Here is a 22131-nt window from a genome sequence, read left to right as displayed (position 1 = left end):
TAAACACCGCAAACCCGGAAGAAGAAGAATTACGAATTACGAGAATTTCTGAAGCCTTATGCGCCTCGCCTCATCTATACGCTCTTGCCAGTATCTGTTGGCGTTGTCGGTGACAACAAGCCACAGCACCAAGACCAGCAACACTAACGACTCCATGTCCTCCATGTTTATTGTTTACTATCCGGGTCGTGAGACTACCGCTTAAAAGCTCACTGATGTCACTGTTTGCGCTGCTTAACGACATCACCTGACGTCCACCCACTTTCACTAACTCCACCCAATGTGTCCACCCACTTCCAGCCAGCACGGTTCAGCGCAGTTGTAGTCGAAATGCAACTCCAACAGCCCCACTCAGCCCAACTCAGCACGGCACGGCTCAGCCCGACTCAGCCGCGTTTGTAGTGGAAAAGCGGCATTAGTGAAACCTGCTGCAGGTCTTTCTGAAGCTCTCCGCGAGTGCTCCTTGGCTCTTGGACAACTCTTTTGACTCCTTTGTCAGAAATTTTGCGAGGAGCACCGGGTCGTGGCCGGTTTATGGCGAAATGATGTTTCCACTTCCATATAATGGTGCTCACTGGAACATTCAGAAGTTTAGAAATACGTCTGCAACCAACGCCGTCAGGATGTAGTGTGACAATAAGGTTTGCAAAGGTCTTGAGAGAGCTCTTTGCTTTTACCCATCATGAGATGCTTCTTGTGTAATGAGAAACCTTTTTCTAGGCCATCAAGGACTAAACCAGCTGATGGGGGCAGGATCGCTTTCTCAATACTGACAGATTTCAGCTGGTTTCTTGGCTTTCTATGCCTTCTGGCACCGCTTTTTCTTCGTGTTCAACTTCATTACACTTAATTTATGGATGTATATGTTTTGATTTCTTTGTATGCGTGAATTATGTGGGTCGTTACCCACATCTGGTGAAAATTTCATGTCAGTAGCCCCATCAGAAATCTATTTACTGGGAAAAATGCTGACGCATTCAATACTTATTTTCCTCGCTGCATATATCATTTACATTGTGAATTATCCCATAGATAAATATATCTTAGCCTGTTTATCTCTGCAATATTCCTAGTTATTGTTAGGCAAAACAAAGTGCGTTTTGTGTCCTAAACTCTATATAAAAAGACATATTACATACTAGTATCGTACCTGAGTCTTACATATACAGTATGATATTGATTTATGTTTTCAGGGTTTGTCTTGTTCTTCTGTTGCAGAAATAAATGCTATTTTTAAAAATAAAAAAAGTTGTTTTTAAACATGTACTTTTGTCTAAATAACTCAATTATACCCCTTGAAAACATATCAGTATCACCTTGAAAATTGCCGAAATACCGCAAAATTTTAGGGCAAAACCAAATTCAAGGGGGCAAAAAAATTGAGGCCATTTAAGGTGTGAAAAGTTAACGTTGAGGCCTGTATAGTACCAACAGCTTCCTCTAACGGCCCAAAGATTGTCGTAATCCAGTAGCGTATGAGCTCGAGGAAAATCAGGCCAAGTTTACATTAGACCGTATCTGTCTCGTTTTCTTGGCGGATGCACTGTCCGTTTACATTAAAACGCCTGGAAACGGGAATCCGCCAGGGTCCACGTATTCAATCCAGATCGTGTCTGGTCCGGTGCTGTGTAAACATTGAGAATACGCGGATACGCTGTGCTGAGCTCTAGCTGGCGTCGTCATTGGACAACGTCACTGACATCCACCTTCCTGATTCGCTGGCGTTGGTCATGTGACGCGACTGCTGAAAAACGGCGCGGACTTCCGCCTTGTATCACCTTTCATTAAAGAGTATAAAAGTATGAAAATACTGCAAATACTGATGCAAATACTGCCCATTGTGTAGTTATGATTGTCTTTAGGCTTGCCATCCTTCCACTTGCAAGTGGTAAGTGACTTGCGCACAGCGGCTCAGTCCCGAATCACTGCTCGTGCACTACACTCGCGCACTCTGTGAGCTGCGCAGGGCCGGAGTGCGCACCCTCCAGAGGGCACTCGCTGTTCAAGGCGGAGTGATTTGGAGCGCAGCCGCTGAGGAGGAAGCGATGAGCCGCACTGACACATTTCAACTTACGTGCCGAATTAGTCATGTGATTAGCGTATCCGTGTATTGGCGTTGCTGTGTGCACGCAAATCGTTTTTAAAAACGTTAATCTGATGATCCGCTGATACGGTCTAATGTAAACCCCACCTCAGAGTGAAGGAAATCAAACTCAACTTTAACTTAAAAAAATAAATCTGACAGTCCTGCTGTGTTTACAGGACTTACTCGACTGATGCCCCTTTTCCACCAAAGCAGTTCCAGGGCTGGTTCGGGGCCAGTGCTTAGTTTGGAACCAGGTTTTCTGTTTCCACTGACAAAGAACTGGCTCTGGGGCCAGAAAAACCGGTTCCAGGCTAGCACCAACTCTCTGCTGGGCCAGAGGAAAGAACCGCTTACGTCAGCGGGGGGGGCGGAGTTGTTAAGACCAACAACAATAACAAGACCGCGAAAGATCGCCATTTTTAAGCGACGAGAAGCAGCAGCTGTACAAACGCGAAATCATCCATTATTATTGTTGCTGCTGCTTCTTCCGTGTTGTTTTTGCTTCGATATTCGCGCCAAGGTTTATGCAAACATAGCGACGTAACTGACGTAATGACGTGGCTTCCCTTAGCACTGCGAGCTATGGAAAAGCAAACTGGTTCTCAGCTGGCTCGCAAGTTGAACGAGTTGTGAACCAGCACTGGCCCCGAACTAGTCTGGTTAACACCAGACCATATCACAAGTGAAACATGGTCTGGAATCCGCCTACTGAATTTCTCGTAGGGGAGGTGTGGTTTACGATTGTCAACGGCTGTTTATTGGACGTTGCGAATGTCTATCATTTGGCGTATACGTAGCCCATGGCCAATCATGGCAGTTGTACCCGGTGACGTAGTTAGAGCGACGAAGAAAGACTGTAACGCCAAACGCTGTTCTTTTTTTTAAAACAAACTTTCGCTCTAAACTATTCAGAACAGTGTCTAAAGCTTGATCGAAAGTTTGGTTCGTATCGCTCGCCGCCATGTTAAACGTGATCCGTAAACAGTCCCAAATAAACTACAAGCTTCCGTTTGTCGAGTAGTACGCGTCACCGTCTTTCCACCCCTCCCCACTCTCTGATTGGCTCCCTAACTCAGGCGAGCCTTTAGACCATAGTTTCCATGCTGTCTTTTCAGATTGGAACGATTGTGCAAAGCAGCATGGGATTTCCCAGGCTAGCCCCGAACCAGCCCTGGAACTGATTTGGTGGAAAAGGGGTACGAGTGAATTCCTGGCTTGTGTTCGCGTGAACGAAGCGTTTTGTATTTCCTGACAGCTTTCTCGTCGTAACCAGCACCCAGCAAAAACCGTTTCACTGCAGATTCTTCTATGATCAGTGTCCACCTTTCTCAGGCCTTCTGCCGATCTTTTAACTTGTGCAGGTCAGTAATCGTTGGAACCCCCGTGTTAACAGACGGAGAAGGTTGCTGACTCGAGTACATTACAAAAAACAAGATGCATCAACCAGCATCCTCGCCTCCCCTCTGATCGTGGTTTTGTTTTTTTAATCCTGATTTGTAATGGCGATTCGAATTGGCTCGCTTCAGGCACGCATGCGCATTTGCACTTTTCCTCTTTTCCTCACTACAAGTGGTTGCTGGTGCCGTCTACACTACCGTTCAAAAGTTTGGGGGTCACCCAGACAATTTTGTGTTTTCCATGAAAAGTCACACTTTTATTTCCCACCATAAGTTGTAAAATGAATAGAAAATATAGTCAAGACATTTTTCTGGCCATTTTGAGCATTTAATCGACCCCACAAATGTGATGCTCCAGAAACTCAGGCCCTGTCCACACGGCAACGGATTCAGGTGAATCCGATACAATTGTTTATCGTTTCGGCCTGGCGTCCACATGGCACCGGCGTTTTGGGTGCCCCAAAACGCAATCTTTTGAGAACGGGTTCCAGAGTGGAAAGATCTGGCAACGGTGCCATTGCGAAGTTGTCTGGATGAGTAGAACGGATTTGTTTACGATGACGTCACAACCACATGACTGTCAGTGCTTCACGCCGGGTAGAAGTGTAACGAACTCGATGCGAGTTGTCAACAAATCCTATAACTTGGTTCATGAAACACGCTTACAAAATATTTTCACTGTGAATATTTATTGTGTAATGGTGCAAAGTGAGAGAGAGTCAATCCCGCCAGCAAAAATAGGGGAAAAAAGGAGCGATCTCACCTCTTCAGATGTTGGTTTAAGTCCTACAATACATTCCTCAAAAAGGGCGTAGAAGAGCAAATTAATCCATCAACGTGTAGCATTCAATTTATTCCGGACCATTAAAGACGCCGCCTTCCGCGTAGAATCATACGTCATCCTCGCCGCCATATTGGATAGGTCAAAGCGGAGAATAAAGGTGCCTCATTCATGTGCTGCGTTTAACTGTACCAACAGGTTTACCGTCCAAACGAGATCACATGGGATTACCTTTCACAGGTGAGACTGGAAAAATACTTTTCATTGTATTTGGTCATTATAATGTAATTTTGCAAACAGATTTTCCTGACTTTGTGGCTAATATGAAGTCTCGCGCATAATAGTTTATGCGCATGCGTCCTTACTTCTATTGTTCTGGTGTCTCCGAAGGGACCGTCTTACAGCGCCCCTAGAGGTGTGGCATGTGTATTGCATCGTTTTCAGCAAGCGTTGTGTTGCCATATGGACCTGATATTTTACTGATCGTTGCCCATGTGGACGCGATATTTTTTTAAATAACATCTCGTTGCCGTTGTCGTGTGGATGTAGCCTCAATCTGCTCAAAGGAAGGTCAGTTTTATAGCTTCTCTAAAGAGCTCAACTGTTTTCAGCTGTGCTAACATGATTGTACAAGGGTTTTCTAATCATCCATTAGCCTTCTGAGGCAATGAGCAAACACATTGTACCATTAGAACACTGGAGTGAGAGTTGCTGGAAATGGGCCTCTATACACCTATGGAGATATTGCACCAAAAACCAGACATTTGCAGCTAGAATAGTCATTTACCACGTTAGCAATGTATAGAGTGCATTTCTGATTAGTTTAAAGTGAGCTTCATTGAAAAGAACAGTGCTTTTCTTTCACAAATAAGGACATTTCAAAGGGACCCCAAACTTTTGAACGGTAGTGTACGTTTTCCTGGGTTGACTTCAGGACGTCCACATATAGACCCCTTGCACTGATGTCACATTTACCTTAGCAACCATCGTTGCCTGGAGGGGGGGGGGGCAAGCGAACTTTGTTCACATATTGAGGTTTTTCACCCACGTGACCAAGTCATGTGATGCTGCCATTTTGGACGTCACGGCTCGAATCAGTTTGAATGCGAGGAAGGCGACAAACGAAAAACATAGAAGAAAAAGGAGCGAGATGCAGAAAACACCTTCACTATCCAGCAACGTAGAGCATTTACAGGGCGAGCAGAGGGAGAGGTATTTGCAAAAATTGAGGTTAGCAGGCTTAGAGAACGACGTTTACCTGCTTCCACCAGGATTGTTCACTGACGTACGGAAGTACACGAAGCCCTCGTCTTTACCTGACTTCGGCCCACATGATCTGTATACCTATGTCGTTAAAAACCCATCGCCATACACAGGTATTGATCTGAAAGCGTATAAGAGTTTGGATGCCTACAAATATTTTGTGTCAGGCTGGGTAACATGCCTACATCAGCGGGTCGTCCCTGGAACCGGTGGTCGCCATCTTATTACAGCTAAGGTTTGTTCACATTTTCATTTACTTTCGGTCCTCAGGATAAACAAAATGTTATTAAATGTCATTGAAATAACTTCTTAGTCTGTTGAGACATGGCCCGTTATAAATTTGCTGTTACCAGGCAATGACCAAGAACTGTATTATTAGGGTCGGTGTCTGTGTTGTAGCAGTGCACTAGCAGCTAGCTGTTAGCACTAGCTAATGTCAACAACATAGCTAGTATGTTACTGTAGCACTGTTTACGTTCAGTGATTTGGATGACTGTTAAAACCTTTCAGTCTCAAGTTTTTCCTTTACTGTATTTACTAGTTTACTGTAATTATGATCCGGCAACTATTTACACCGGATCGAGTGTAAATAGCTGCCGGAGCACGCTCCGGCTTGCTCCCCCTCAAATTAAGCAGCGCGCTCCGGCTTGCTCCCGGAGCACTCGAGAAAAAAAATCTCAAACCTCGGCCGGAGCACTCCGGGAGCAAGCCGGAGCGCGCTGCTTAATTTGAGGGGGAGCAAGCTGGAGTGCGCTCCGGCAGCTATTTACACTGGATCCGGTGTAAATAGCTGCCGGATCATAATTACAGTAAACTAGTAAATACAGTAAAGGAAAAACTTGAGACTGAAAGGTTTTAACAGTCATCCAAATGACTGAACGTAAACAGTGCTACAGTAACATACCAGCTAGGGCTGGGCGATTTTACGATTACGATGTTATTTACGATATAAAATCTCTACGATTAGAAATTAGACACGTACGATATGCCTACGATAAGCCTACGCCTTCAATAAATTTACTTCATCCGAAGTTTTGACAGACACGCGAATAGCCAATCATAACTAAACAGTACCGCACGTAACCAATCAGTTGGAAGAGAGCCACGTCAAGTTAGGTTGCGTGCACACACAAACACACATGTAGCAGCAACACACAGCATGGCTGTGGTGAAGTTTGCAGGAGCGCGGCATTTCTCCAACAAAGCGTGAAACAAAGCGATTATAAAAATGAGCGAGAAGCCGACTGGCCGGAGTTCTGAACAGGAAAGTCAGAGCACTGCCCTGGAGGACATCGTTGAAAAGAAGGGCCAGAGATCTTCGGTTGTGTGGAGGTATTTTGGATATTTAAAATCGGACATACAACAAAGTGTTACACAAAACCTTAAACACACTGACGTACAGGATTGCACTTTTTTTTTCTCCTTGCAGCATAAGGTTTACACGTCAATGTGTGTTTGTTTATTTGAAAGCTGCTAGAATTTGCACAAATGATTAACAAATGGTATATAGTTTTTATTTTTCAGTTTATTCATTTGAATAAAAAGAACAAAAGAATGTGCATCCAGTTTGTTTTGGTTCTGTGAAACTTGAAGGCTTGTTAAGCTATTTTTGTTAATTAGGAAGGAACTACTAATTTGTAATGTTCATATTTTGAGCAGAAAATTAAAGAAAATACAAAAATGGTGATTTGATTTATATCGTGATATATATCATTATCGAAAATTTTGAAAAAATATATCGTGATATAATTTCTCATATCGCCCAGCCCTAATACAACAATATGATGTTGTTGACATTAGCTAGCTTGACCTTCAAAATGGCGGACACCGGGGCGTCACGTGACCCTGTGACGTCAGGTGAAAAACCTCAATTGAAGCCTAGCGAAGATGTCCAGTGTCTGTTAGAAGAAGAAATCTTTGTCACATGCACTCTTCAAGCACAGTGAAATTCATCCTCTGCATTTAACCCATCTGAAGCAGTGAACACACGCACACAGAGCAGTGGGCAGCCACACGGGGAGCAGTCAGGTACCTTGCTCAAAGGCACCTCAGCCCAAGGCCGCCCCACATCAGGCCAAGAAAAAAATAATTGTTTCCGGTTACCCGATCGACCATTTAAAAAAATGCCCCAACCCTAGACTTTTTTGTTAGATGTTTAAAAAAAAAAATGTATTTTCGCCGACCAACAATAAATTTTGAAAAAAAAATATATCTGCATTACGATTTGCATAACATTGTCGATCTGACAAGTGACTAATTCTAAAACGCATATATCGGACAAGAAACACTCATTGATTTCTCACGGCCTCAATCTGACGTCATGACCTCTTTCCGGGAAACTCCGGCTTGTGTTGTACGCAACGCTAGGCATCATGGCGGCCAACGAAGTGTTCTCGATTACCGTGATCGGTTGCGACCACACGGAAGATTGTAAGACAATAAGTTCATTTTATAAGTTTTCAACTGTAAAAGAACTCTACGAACATTATCATCCTCCGCTGGACGAGTCATGCAAACAGTATACACACAGCGCCCAGGCTAACGGCGGTATCGATATCACGATGGAAGTCACGTTGGAAAGCCTGCTCAGCAATTTTGGCTTGCGGGCACTGACATTTGAATGTAAACGGAAGCCGGAGTTTCAAAAAATGTTAGCCATCAAAACAAAAAGTACACGAGGACGCAAAAGTAGAGGCAACAAAGGTGACAAATAATGCATTCCAAGTGCTCATGGCGGGCGGCAGAGCTTTTGTTTCTGTGAAGAAGACGGGGTAAGTTTGCTTGTTGTGGGCGCCATTTTGTGTACATCAGCTGTACATATACATACATGCATTTGTGGTGGGGGTTCTGGAAACCGACAATTTAGAGTATGACAGATGGTGTTGTGAAAACCGCACAGGGCTGGTCGTTGTTGGCTCGTGGAATCCCCCAATTTACTGGTAGATTCAGATCGATATTTTATTCCAACGTATTTTGAATACATCTGCTTTTGAACATATAAACTGTTGACATGGAATTCTTTGTCTTTTGGGCGGATCGACGATATAGCCGTTGGCTTAAAATCATCCAAACAACAACATGCAATGGCATCTCAGCCAATACATGATACAGTGGAATCTTGCAATTGGCATGTCGGCCAATTCATGATACAGGATTACAGTGGAATCTAGATATATAGTGAAAGCTTTTTTTTTTTTACTATAGTGGCAACCTGCATTTAAAGCACCTATTATAAGAGAAGGCCAGTTTAATATTCTTCCATGTTAAAGCCTACAGAAGTTCCACATGGTCTCTTCACTCTGTTGTGGTTGGTCTCCTGGGTAGACTCAACCAGAGCCTTTTCACTGTAAAGCAACTTTTTTTAGTTTCTTTTTGATATTGCAGGGATTCAACCACAAGAAAAGATGAACTTTATAACAATCTGGTCGAGGACTTCAAGCGACAGCAGCTCGACTGGCCAAGGAGCACTGTACAGACTGATGGCGTGTATTTTATACAGGTGGATACACATGTCTATTGAATCTGTGTAGGCTTAGATGAAGTATATGATATTGTTTTAAAAGTTACTTAAATAATATAAAAATTACATATCGGTAGATTTAAAAGGAAATATTAAACCTAAAAATTTCAAATAGGGACAGATCAATACAAGAATGTGTTTGATTTGATTTTACTAGATCTGGCATCCTTTTACGGCAAGTATTCTGAATCGTATTATAAATACACGGATGTACATATTTTAGTACGACATGCTTGTGAAATCCTGGTGGTTGCTTTTTAAATAGTCGCTAGTTTTCTTGGTGGATTTCTTCTTGCTTTAAATGTTTCTGTCCATTGGACCAGGTGTATATCTATATTTTTGTGTTAACCTTCTTTTTGTGTTTTAACCTATTCTATTCTCTCATGTCTGAATATAAATGTGACTTAAATGGATGCTTAAGATCCCAACCTGTTTACCAAACACCTGTAAATATAACCATTCAAGGCTGTAGAATGTGGTCCTCGGTACAGGATATCCATCCGTGAATGTGGGAAGTGCATCAGTGACTGCAGTTGTTGTCCTGGGGCCTCTATGCCCAATGCCCCCCGCCCCCCTCAATAAATAAATCTGACAGTGAACAAAGCATTTGAGTGGGGGGGGGGGGGGGGCATCTGACCCCCCTGGCTACTTTCTACCCCAATATTTATTAAAGTCGCACCCATCTGTGAATGACCTGTTGCAGGAGACGTACTGTAAACTAAACCGTAGCTCAGTTGGTAGAGCATTGTGCTTCAGGCCAACTCGGCTGTACACCAATGGTCAAGCCAAAGGTCCCAGGTTCAATACTACTCGGGAGGGGCCATCAGCGCTCGAAACTAACGGTGTCCCGACGTCCCGGGGACCATAAAAAATGTCATCGGGACACAAAATTATCATATCTGGGACAATCCCGGGACAATGGAAAAAAATGGATCTAGAAAAAAAAGTTCTACATTAATATTATTTACAAAGCCGTAACACATACGTAGACATTCACCTAATTTGTCAATTTTAAAACGTTAACAGCGAAAAATACATAGTAGCTACACTTTCGATGCACCTGCATCCGTAGGCTACAGAGCAGCGCATTCTGTTCTAGAATCTTCGGCCGGAGTCCGCATTATATGGACTTGGAATGGAATTGCTAGCGCACACGCTGCGCCGACTCTTGCCAGAACAAAAATGCTGAAGTGGTTGAAGCGGACCGACCGCGGGGAAGAAACTGAAAGCCCAGACATAACGTCTCCGGGACCTTCAGGATCCAAAGTGTCATCGCCTGGTCTGCAGGCAACGCTAGCAACTGAATGAACTGAATGAACACTGTTAGACACGTTATAAAATACAACAGGAATGATGTGGATGATATTGACGGAAGATACCGTTCAACAGAATAAGTGAGTTTTCTTGGTGTCTTTCTAGTTCAGAAAGTTTAGTCAGTCAGCAGCACAACTAGGCTCGGACCTGCTGGCACTATGTTGATGTTGCTAACATTTGCACCCACGTTTCGGCAGCGAAAGTTCATAAAATGGATAACGGTAATGGATAACGGAAAGTTCATAAAAATGGATAACGGTAATAGATAACGGAAAGTTCATAAAAATGGATAACGGTAATGGTGAAAATGATAAGTTGGCCTTATAAATGCCAACAGATATTCAAGGTATAAGTAGATGAAATGAACATAAAAGGGGTCTTATTTTCAACTAAAGTGTACTGCAGATGTAGGGAGTTGAAACATTTTCTGAATGAGCTAGTTGGCCCCTTTAAATAAACGGGTATCTATTCATACAGTGAGATCGCCAAAGTTTAATAAACTGAAAATGCAATAACTAATTTTGAAGTAGATGATGTATTGGACATGTGTCACTTGTGTTTTGTGACTTATTGTAAAAATGATATAAAGGGTTCAAAATCGCATAGTTACAAATATAATAGTAACTTCATATGATAATATTAACCACTGGTTATTTCAGAGAGGAAAAAAATGGGGACACTATTGCTTCCATTCGGGACAATACAACACAGAATTCGGGACCACTGGGGGACACAAAGAAAAAAAAGTTAATTTCGAGCCCTGGGGGCCATGTGTACCAGTTTGTCAATACTGACCGTGTGCCGTGGGTTTACGGGGACTATCCCCGGTTTCCTCCCACCGTAAATTGCCCGTCCTTGAACGACCCTGACTGTTGCAGGAGATGTTACTATCCTCGGTTTCCTCCCACCCTAAATTGCCCGTCCTTGAATGACCCTGGCCGTTACAGGGGATGTTAATCCCAATGAACCTCCTCCTCCTCCGTAAACTAACCATACAAATGTATGTGTATGCATATTTGTTTAAGAAATGTGTAGTGTACTACTTGTGAAGTGTACTACTTTGTATTTTACAGGTCCTGTGTAACAGTTTGTGGTACATAACCAATCATCACAGTAATAAATGATGCATCCCTTCATAAGAAGAGTGTCCTTCCGGTGCCTCCGGCATTTTCTGAATATTCTGGCTACAATAACTTTAAAAGAAAAAAACAGAAATGCCTGCCCATGTCCAAATCAACACTAAAGAGCCATGGAGATGCCTTATATAGTCTTCTTCTGAAGCCTATTGTTAACAGCAGCCCAGCATGGAAGAAAGCTGCTGGTGATATTCAGCAGCTGGCTGATTGTCTCATTGCCTATAGCAAGCACCTAGATGTCCAGTTGGAAACCCAAAATTCCAATCAGTCTCTTGATCATCCAGTGAGGACAATTGGTGAACATACAACTGTAGAAAACAGGCAAGCTGGGGCAACTGTCAAGGATAAATATCTTCTTCTAGATCGAGCAGTAATAGAAGCCGGTCTCTCAACTCCTGTTCATTTTGACGAAGCAAATCATCTTGCCAAACCTTTTGAAAATGCAACCGAGAGGTTTCGATTCTTTAAGGAACTACAACTTTCTGTACCAGTTGATATATTAAGATACTGTCCAGGTGGGGCTTATTTAACCACAGTTTGTATTGTGCAGGTTCCCAATGGTCGATCAGAATCTGAAATTTTGATAGATGGTGCCAGACTTCTCCAGCGTATTAGGCCACAGCTGAAAGAGTTTCACACCAGGGCTCAAAAAGCTGCGTTTAAAGAAAAGGTTAATAACATAACTCAAATTTTACCAGTCGTAAGAGAGTTCATATATAGGTACTTAACTGGAGATTCATCTGCACCATTTCATCCAGTAATGCAACAAAGACTGCGTCTTATTTCTCTGAGTGAAACTGGCATTGTAGATGATCTGCGCCACCTAAACAGTGGCAAGCCAGAGGTGTTTGGGGTCTTCTTTGAAAAGTTACAGGAAGTTATTGAGACGATCACAGCAGCAGATGAAAGGCGGCACAATGTTTCCCACCTGTCTCAGTAGTTGTCCCTCAAAGATCTTATATCTCAAGCTGCAGCGAAATGCCCAAAGGGTGCCCTTATACCTTCGCGAAGCCTGGTAAGGCTTCAGTTTGCCCCGAGAAATCCTTATACACATAGTGCCCTGAACTTTACATCAAGGATTCAAGTGCAATACAAAATTCAAACTCGACAGTTACGTGTATCTCACATTGATGACCACTTTTGTGCGGCACAACTCAGATACATCAAAGAAAAGGCTGTTGAGCTAAAGGACAAAGCTTCACTGTTTTTTTGTGACGATAAAGCCAAAGTACCGCTGGGTGAGCCATCATGTCCTGTCTCCACTGGTGTTCGTGGAAAGAAAACCATTGCACCAGTGTCCAGTGTCTTCGGTGCTTGTTATCATGACATGACAAAAGCATCATTAACACCCTCTGTGTACCTGGAATATGATATTCCAAACACTGCTGACAAGTCCTTTGTCAGAAGAACCGTCACTACTGTGGTGAATGATTCTGTCCTGCAAACAGCAAACCCATTTCGCCATGCTGTTATTTTAACAAAATTGGCAGCTGAGAACAACAAGAAGATCCTCATCAAATTCACAGATGGAGGTACTGATCAAAGGAATTGCCTTGAACCTGTCAAATGTGCCAACATTTGCATTTTCCGTGAACTAAATCTGGATTTGTTAATCCATGGGCGATGTGCGCCAGGACACAGCTGGACCAACCCTGCTGAAAGGATAATGTCCATTCTTAATCTGGGGTTACAAAATTGTGCTCAGTCACGAGACAAACTAGATGAAGAAACTGAAGCTAAGCTAAAAAAAAAGTGTAGATCAATGGCAGATATCAGAGTGGCAACTGACAAGGATCCAGATATGAGAGCTCGTTGGCAAGAAAGCGTGGAGCCCACACAGTCACTGATTAGAAATAGGTTCACCCGACTTGCTTTGAAAGAAAGCCCAATAAAAGCCCTTGATCCTGCCACAGATGACGAAATTAACATTGTCAAACGTCACCTTCGAGAACTGTTCCCTGAGATGGATCTGGAGAAACTCCAGAAAGTTCACACTTCTAAAATCCAAAGTTACGTTGACTGGCTTGAAGTGCATTGTAGGCAAAGACATTACTGTTTTCAAATCAAGAAATGTTCTGATCCAAATTGCTGTCTGCCTCCAGAAAATCCTCTCCTCACATGGCTTCCAGATCCATGCCTCGATCAGTCTGGAGAACACTATATGAAGTATCTGGAGGTAAAGGACCTTGATACTACAGAGGCGGACAGGCCATCATTAAAAATTCCCAAAAAGCAAGCTAGAAACGAGGGAAAGCGAGCAACTGGTGGTGCCACTACTGCCACAGCGACACATGCTGCCACTACTATGACAGTATGGACAGATGCTGCTACTACTGCCACAGGGGCAGATGACCATGGGCATGGTGAGGCACCAGGAGATCGCTTGCAGCCTACCATTGTAGAGTTCACTGAACCTTTTCAAGGCGACGCATTCCTCTATACCGCCCAAAATGCCAGAGCTACTGTGCAGTGTGTGGAATGCAAAAAGCCACGAGTTATTTACTCAAAGCACAAACTTACTCAAAGGCACCAAATAACTATTGGATTGGCCATCAGTGAATATGACTACACCTGTGGCAGCCCACTGTTGCCTCCAACCTCATCCCTTTCAAAAACCTTAGTATGCAGATTGGGTATGGGCTGTGCTACGCCTATTGAACTGCCATACTACTCGGGCAATATTGGGCGCATAGATCTCTGTGCCTTCTGTGGTGCAGATGGTGCCGAGGTTGATCCTCAACTAAAAAAGGTGTACAGAACCGTTTTACCCATTTGCTCAGACTGCAAAAATGTAGATGGGAAGCAGCCAATTGTACAAAGGCCTTATGGAAAAGGGACATAAACTTCACTAGTATTAAAGCATGTAGCTTGTAGTATTGATACTCATTGACTATGTTTACATGCACGTCCAAATCGAGCTGCTGTTGGTAATCGAGCAAAGGGTCACAGCAGGGGTGCCAGAGAAATCCAATCCTACATGCACAAGTGAAATCGGGCTATTATGCAAGGTGCATTGTGCACCCGAGCCACACGTGGCGCTACACGCCCCATCGTGGCGCTACACGCCCCATCGTGGCGCTACACTTCCGGTTGTCGTCATGAAGAAGAGCTATAGTGTTGCCAGATACTGCTGACGTTTTCCAGCCCAAAACATGTTCAAATCCGCTACAATGCACTTAAAACCCCCAATCTGGCAACACTAGCAGTTCCGTGTTCAAGCTGTTAGGCTTGCTCTAACAGACTGTATGGCTACAAACTGTCCGGCGCAGACCACTGTTTTGTAAGACAACTTATTTTGCACAATAATATTTTTCTAAAGTCCATTTTTTGCTTACAAAAAAATATTTTTTTTTTGCTTACAATTTAACTTATGTCTTAATAAACACACAAAAAGTTCAATTGTTTTGTTTTTATTGACATTCTTCAGATGTTGGACAGACATACATACATACATACAATATAATATATATATATATATATATATATATATATATATATGCACACACACACATACAATGACTTGTTTATGTACACAATTCACAGCTATACAGATGTATTTGGTGATACAGTAAGTGAGCTAAATTTTAACAGTGCAAACAATGCCACAAAAAGAAAAGATTCATGCCGTTGTCATGCCGACCGAGGCTGTTGTGTTTCCCGCTTGTGGTCTCGTCACTTCCGGAAGTAGCTCAACAACTAGCTCGATAGGGTATACATGCATAAAGTAGCTCGGCAGAAATCGCATAATCTAGGTCGTGTAGCTCGATTCCGAGAAATCAAGTTCGGTTCAATTTCAGCCGAATTAAGGTGTATACATGGCATTTTGAACTTTGATTTCAGCCGAGCAACGGCAGAAATTCGATTCTCTCTATGTGCATGTAAACGTAATGAATGTTTAAAGTGATATTACAAGTGTTTTCTGATATAACAAGTTGTTTTAGTATAAAAACAGTACATTGTGCCCTTCAGAAAAGGGAAAAGTTGAACATTTTATATATAAATAGGTTTAAATATATAACAGAAGGCACAAGAACCATGCATCCAAAATGTCCAATGATGCCCGAGAGGTATATATTTGCATACCAAACACCTAGACTATTACTAGCCGCACCTCTGTTTTTAGCAAGTTTGCCCAATGTTAAATTCTAAGGCCAAATTTGACTTTCTTACATTCTACAGCCATCATGGTTTTAAATAGGTTGTTTGCAGTACCAGACAGTTTGCTAGAACTCAGTTTTGTGATGTCACAAACTTGTACAATTTGATGTACAAAAAAAGTACAATTTGATTCGGACACTGATTGATCATTTTGTATAATAGCAGGTCCAAAAGTCTAAAGATGTTTTTGATTGTTCTTTGTATTCATATTAAACATACAAGTTCACAACATAGTGTTCCTAATAAAGTTAAGGTTCAACATTTGTAGTTATGTTTATAGTTCCTTTAAGCGTCCGAGCACTCCATATTTTATCCATGGGCTCCGAATCCTGTATTCCACAAGCTTCACCGGTTTTCTCAGGCCTGGTTCTGGATGGTTGAGTCACAGAATGACACTTCCCCACTATGTGCCACTGTTTGTCCCACACCTAAAATTTATTTAAAAAAAAAAAAAAACCTACCTACCCGGTATTTTGTGTGATAAAAAAAAATAAAATAAAAAGACCTACCTACCCTATTTTTTTTCAAGATGTAATAGGAAACAAACAATTATTTTTTCTTGGCCTCAACCTAACTGCACGTCTTTGGACTGTCGGGGAAACCGGAGCACCCGGAGGAAACCCACGCAGACACAGTGAGAACATGAAAACTCCACATAGAAAGGCCCTCGCCGGCCGCTGGGCTCGAACCCAAAACCTTCTTGCCGTGAGGCGACCGTGCTAACCACTACATTGCTGTCTGTTGCTGTTGTTTGAAGAAAACCACAGCTAAAAAAGCTCTACTACTGGATTACTTGGATAATCTTAGTCAGGAAGAAGCGAAGGGTAGATATACAGTGGCGCTTGAATGTTTGTGAACCCTTTAGAGTTTTCTATATTTCTGCATAAATATGACCTAAAACATGGCCGTTGTCCGTCAGATGATATGTACAGTAAGAATGTGGTAATTTTTTGTAAAATGAGTTAGCATTTCTGATCCACTTATCGGCCAGTTTCACTGTAAAAAAAAAAAAAGCCCAAAGTCTGTCAACTTCAGACAGTGTTCAATAGGCTTTGCCTCCCTGGCCCCCCCACCGGGGCTCTGCCCCTGGACCCCATTAGGCAGCCCCCGAACCCCCACCACCTCCTTTTATTTTTGAAAAGTGGAGAACCCGGTTACATACTAGTGCATCTCAAGAAATTAGAATACCATGAAAAAGTTCGTTTTTTTCATAATTTAATTCAAAAAGGTAAACTTTCATATATTCTATATTCATTACATGTAAAGTGAAATATTTAAAGCCTTTTTTGTTTTAACTTTGATGATTATGGCTTATAGCTCATGAAAATCAAGAATCCAGTATCTCAAATTATTAGAATATTCCCTAAGATCAATCAAAAAAAGGATTTACAATACAGAAATGTCCAACTTCTGAAAAGTATATTCATTTATACACTCAATACTTGGTTGGGGCTCCTTTACCATGAATTACTGTATCAATGCAGTGTGGCATGGAGGTGATCAGTCTGTGGCACTGCTGAGGTGTTATTGAAGCCCAGGTTGCTTTGATAGTGGCCTTCAGCGTATCTGTATTTTTGGGTCGGGTGTTTCTCATCTTCCTCTTGACAATACCCCATAGATTCTCTATGGGGTTCAGGTCAAGGAGTTGTCTGGCCAAATCAAACACAGTAATATCATGGTCAGCAAACCATTTGGTAGTAGTTTTGGCACTGTGGGTAGGTGCTAAGTCCTGCTGGAAAAGGAAATCAGCATCTCCAAAAAGCTCGTCAGCAGATGGAAGCATGAAGTGCTCTAAAATCTCCTGGTAGATGGCTGTGTTGACTTTGGACTTGATAAAATACAGTGGACCAACACCAGCAGATGACATGGCACCCCAAATCATCACAGACTGTGGAAACTTCACACTGGGCTTCAAACACCTTGGATTCTGTGCCTTTCCACTCTTCCTCCGGACTCTAGAACCGTGATTTCCAAATTAAATGCAAAATGTACTTTCATCTGAAAAGAGGACTTTGGACCACTGAGCAACAGTCCATTTCTTTCTCTCCTTAGCCCAGATAAGACACTTCTGACATTGTCTCTGGCTCAGGAGTAGCTTGATATTAGGAATGTGAAAGTTGTATCCCCCTTCTTGAAGATGTCTGTTTGTGATGGGTCTTGATACACTGACACCAGCCTCAGTCCACTCCTTGTGAAGCTCTCCCAAGTTCTTGAATCAACTTTTCTTGACAATCCTCTCAAGACTGCGGCCATCCCTGTTGCTTGTGCACCTTTTCCAGCCACCCTTTTCAGCAATGACCTTTTGTGGCTTACCCTCCTTGTGGAGGGCATCAGTGATCATCTTCTGGACAACAGTCAAGTCAGCAGTCTTCCCCATGATTGTGGTTGTGTGTACTGAACTAGACCGAGAGATACACTGTGTTCATACTGTTTTACTCAAACTCAAAATGAAATATTCTAATATTTTGAGATGTTTTTTTGTTTTTGTACTGTATGCCATACTGATTAAAATTAAAACAGAAAAATGCTTGAAACATTTTAGTTTATGTGTAATGAGTCTATAATATATAACATTTTCACTTTCTTAAATAACTGATGGAAAATATTGAACTTTTTCACAATATTCTAATTTTTTGAGATGCAATAGTATACATGATATTGATTTCTCATCTCATTATCTCTAGCCACTTTATCCTGTTCTACAGGGTCGCAGGCAAGCTGGAGCCTATCCCAGCTGACTACGGGCGAAAGGCGGGGTACACCCTGGACAAGTCGCCAGGTCATCACAGGGCTGACACATAGACACAGGCCAAGTTTACATTAGACCGTATCTGTCTCGTTTTCTTCGCGGATGCACTGTCCGTTTACATTAAACCGCCTGGAAACGCCAGGAAACGGGAATCCGCCAGGGTCCACGTATTCAATCCAGATCGTGTCTGGTCCGGTGCTGTGTAAACATTGAGATACGCGGATACGCTGTGCTGAGCTCTAGCTGGCGTCGTCATTGGACAACGTCACTGTGACATCCACCTTCCTGATTCGCTGGCGTTGGTCATGTGACGCGACTGCTGAAAAACGGCACGGACTTCCGCCTTGTATCACCTTTCATTAAAGAGTATAAAAGTATGAAAATACTGCAAATACTGATGCAAATACTGCCCATTGTGTAGTTATGATTGTCTTTAGGCTTGCCATCCTTCCACTTGCAAGTGGTAAGTGATATGCGCTGGGATCACACACACAGCGGCTCAGTCCCGAATCACAGCTTGTGCACTTGACTCGCGCGCTCTGTGAGCTGCGCAGGGCCGGAGTGCGCACCCTCCAGAGGGCACTCGCTGTTCAGGGCGGAGTGATTTGGAGCGCAGGATGCCTGCGGAGCAGAGTGTATCCGCGTATTGGTGTTGCTGTGTGCACGCGAATCGTTTTAAAAACGTTAATCTGATGATCCGCTGATACGGTCTAATGTAAACATGGGCACAGACAACCATTCACACTCACATTCACACCTACGCTCAATTTAGAGTCACCAGTTAACCTAACCTGCATGTCTTTGGACTGTGGGGGAAACCGGAGCACCCGGAGGAAACCCACGCGGACACGGGGAGAACATGCAAACTCCACACAGAAAGGCCCTCGCCGGCCCCGGGGCTCGAACCCAGGACCTTCTTGCTGTGAGGCGACAGCGCTAACCACTACACCACTGTGCCGCCCTGATGTTGATTTATGTTGCAGAAATAAATGTTTTTAAAAAATGATGTACTTTTGATAAAATAACTCAGTTATACCCTTAGAAAACACATGAGTATCGCTTAGAACTGTGTATTTGAAAACTTGCTGAAATACCACAAAATTCTAGGGTAAAAGGAAATTCTAGGGGGCATTTTTTTTTTATCATGGGTTTAGTGATTGTGGTGATAAGTTGTAGTGTTGACGCTGTACGTGTGACCAGAGGCAGTTAATGTAGACACTACAGCGAAAACACAACAACTTATCACCACAGTCACTCAACCCCGGATACACCTTTCCACATTAACACACTCACTGCGCTTCAGGAAGGAGAACTTCAGCTGTTCATCTCAAACACAGAAACTTCACACACTCCGAGTTGGACTTCAGGCACTGAAGTTTGATATTTTGAGGAAATAAATATTTCTGACACAACCTATAAAGTATCTCGAATGAAAAACTGAACAACTTTCAAGTCGCAAATACAGTTTGAGGTCCAGCAGCTTACCGTGTTTCAGGGGGACCGTGTGTGTGTGAGAGAGAGAGAGAGCTCCTTCTCTTCCCTTCTTTTCTTTTCTCGGTGTAACACAGAGCTGCCAGCAGTCGTTATAACTCCTGACACGTTTCCTACAGAGTTTATTCCAGGCCGAATCCCCGCTCCTGTGTGCTACACGTCATGTTTCACTCAACTAGTTTCAGATCATTCCATCAGCGCCATACCGGAAGTAAACACACCGAAATGGGGGCTCGCGCAGATTAGCATTAGCATGACTTCACAAATCCCTCAGTACTTTCTGGAAAAAATAAAATAAAAATAAATACTTTATTGTCTCTAGGAGGAGTTTTGTGCTACTCCTAATAACCAGTGCTAAAAAGATGAACGTTTTGAGCATAAATATGAAATATTAAAATATATTAAGTATTAATATTAACATATTAGGCACTTCTCTTACTTTTAATCTATAAACACTACCAGAGCGACGGCTACAATTATCGACACCTTAACGATATTTTGGCCGTTGCAAAAGTAGAAAAGACTATCAATACGTAAATTGTGCATGAATAATTACCCCCCCCCCCAAAAAAAAGAATTGATTCCCGATTACTTAGCGTATCAGATCACGTGACACCACATCACAATCATGGACACCTTTGTCCACAGTTATCGGCGCCGTTCCACAATTATCGACACTGTTCCACAATTATCGATACCTTTGTCCACAGTTATTGGCGCCGTTCTCACAATTATCGACACCATTCCACAATTATCGACACCTTTGTCCACGGTTATCGACACCATTCCACAATTATCGATACCTTTGTCTACAGTTATTGACACCGTTCCACAATTATCAACACCTTTGTCCACAGTTATCAACACCGTTCCATGATTATCAACACCGTTTCACAATTATCGACACCTTTGTCCACAGTTATCAACACTGTTCCACAATTATCGATACCTTTGTCCACGGTTATCGACACCGTTCCACGATTATCGATACCTTTGTCCACGGTTATTGACACCATTCCACAATTATTAACACCTTTGTCCACAGTTATCAACACCGTTCCACAATTATCAACACCATTCCACAATTATCAACACCTTTGTCCACAATTATCGACACCTTTGTCCACAGTTATCGACACCGTTCCACAATTATCAACACCTTTGTCCACAGGTATCGACACCGTTCCACAATTATCGACACCGTTCCACAATTATTGACACCTTTGTCCACAGTTATCAACACTGTTCCACAATTATCGATATCTTTGTCCACGGTTATTGACACCGTTCCATAATTATCAACACCTTTGTCCACGGTTATCGACACCGTCCCACAATTATCAACACCTTTGTCCACGGTTATCGACACCGTTCCACAATTATCGACACCTTTGTCCACAGTTATCGACACCTTTGTCCACAGTTATCAACACTGTTCCACAATTATCGATACCTTTGTCCATGGTTATCAACACCATTCCACAATTATCGATACCTTTGTCCACGGTTATCGACACCATTCCACAATTATCAACAGCTTTTTCCACGGTTATCGACACCGTCCCACAATTATCGACACCTTTGTCCAAGGTTATGGACACCGTTCCACAATTATCAACACCTTTGTCCACAGTTCTCAACACTGTTCCACAATTATCGACACCGTTCCACAATTATTGACACCTTTGTCCACAATTATCAACACCTTTGTCCACGGTTATCGACACCGTTCCACAATTATCGATACCTTTCTCCACAGTTATTGACACTGTTCCACAATTATCGACACCGTTCCACAATTATCGACACCTTTGTCCACAGTTATCGACACTGTAGCGGCCAAAGTAGAATTCATATAGATGTGAATTACAATTTATGTTAAAGATATAAATAATTTCATTTGAATTTGTAATTTCATATAAGTAGTTTATTTCATGATTAAAATGATGAATAATATGTGGCAAGGTTAGAAGAATTAGAGACCGTTAGAATTAGAAGAATTAGAATTAGAATTCATATGCGAAGAATTAGAATTCTATAGGAACGGTCTTGCGCTTCTCATTGTAGATCTTGAGGAGCCGTGGAAGCGAACAGTTTTTCTTACCTGGCTCTCTGAATCTCCGGCAGACATTAGAACCTTTTTATTTCATCAGTAGCTAGTTTAGTTAGTTAGTTCATGTGTGTTTTGTAACTGTTAAAACGAGGATTAAAGTTCAACTTTCAAGATGCTTCAAGT

The 22131-nt window shown here is 42.5% G+C and overlaps 1 protein-coding gene across 4 annotated transcripts in view; it reads right to left on the bottom strand.

Moving 5' to 3' along the window:
• Positions 1-20105, bottom strand: part of rhbdd1 (rhomboid domain containing 1) — a 64723-nt gene extending 44618 nt beyond the window's left edge. For all 4 annotated transcript variants that reach the window (XM_060943288.1, XM_060943290.1, XM_060943289.1 and 1 more), the window contains exon 1: positions 19890-20105. The gene's annotated coding sequence lies outside the window, so the exon portion shown is untranslated. The remainder of the gene's footprint in view (positions 1-19889) is intronic.
• Between the last annotated feature and the right edge of the window lie 2026 nt (positions 20106-22131).

The sequence above is a fragment of the Neoarius graeffei genome, chromosome 16 (genome assembly GCF_027579695.1).
Source record: "Neoarius graeffei isolate fNeoGra1 chromosome 16, fNeoGra1.pri, whole genome shotgun sequence".
Taxonomy (NCBI): Eukaryota; Metazoa; Chordata; class Actinopteri; order Siluriformes; family Ariidae; genus Neoarius; species Neoarius graeffei.
The sequence above is the reverse complement of the archived record's forward strand: the minus strand, read 5'-3'. Positions and strand labels throughout refer to the sequence as shown.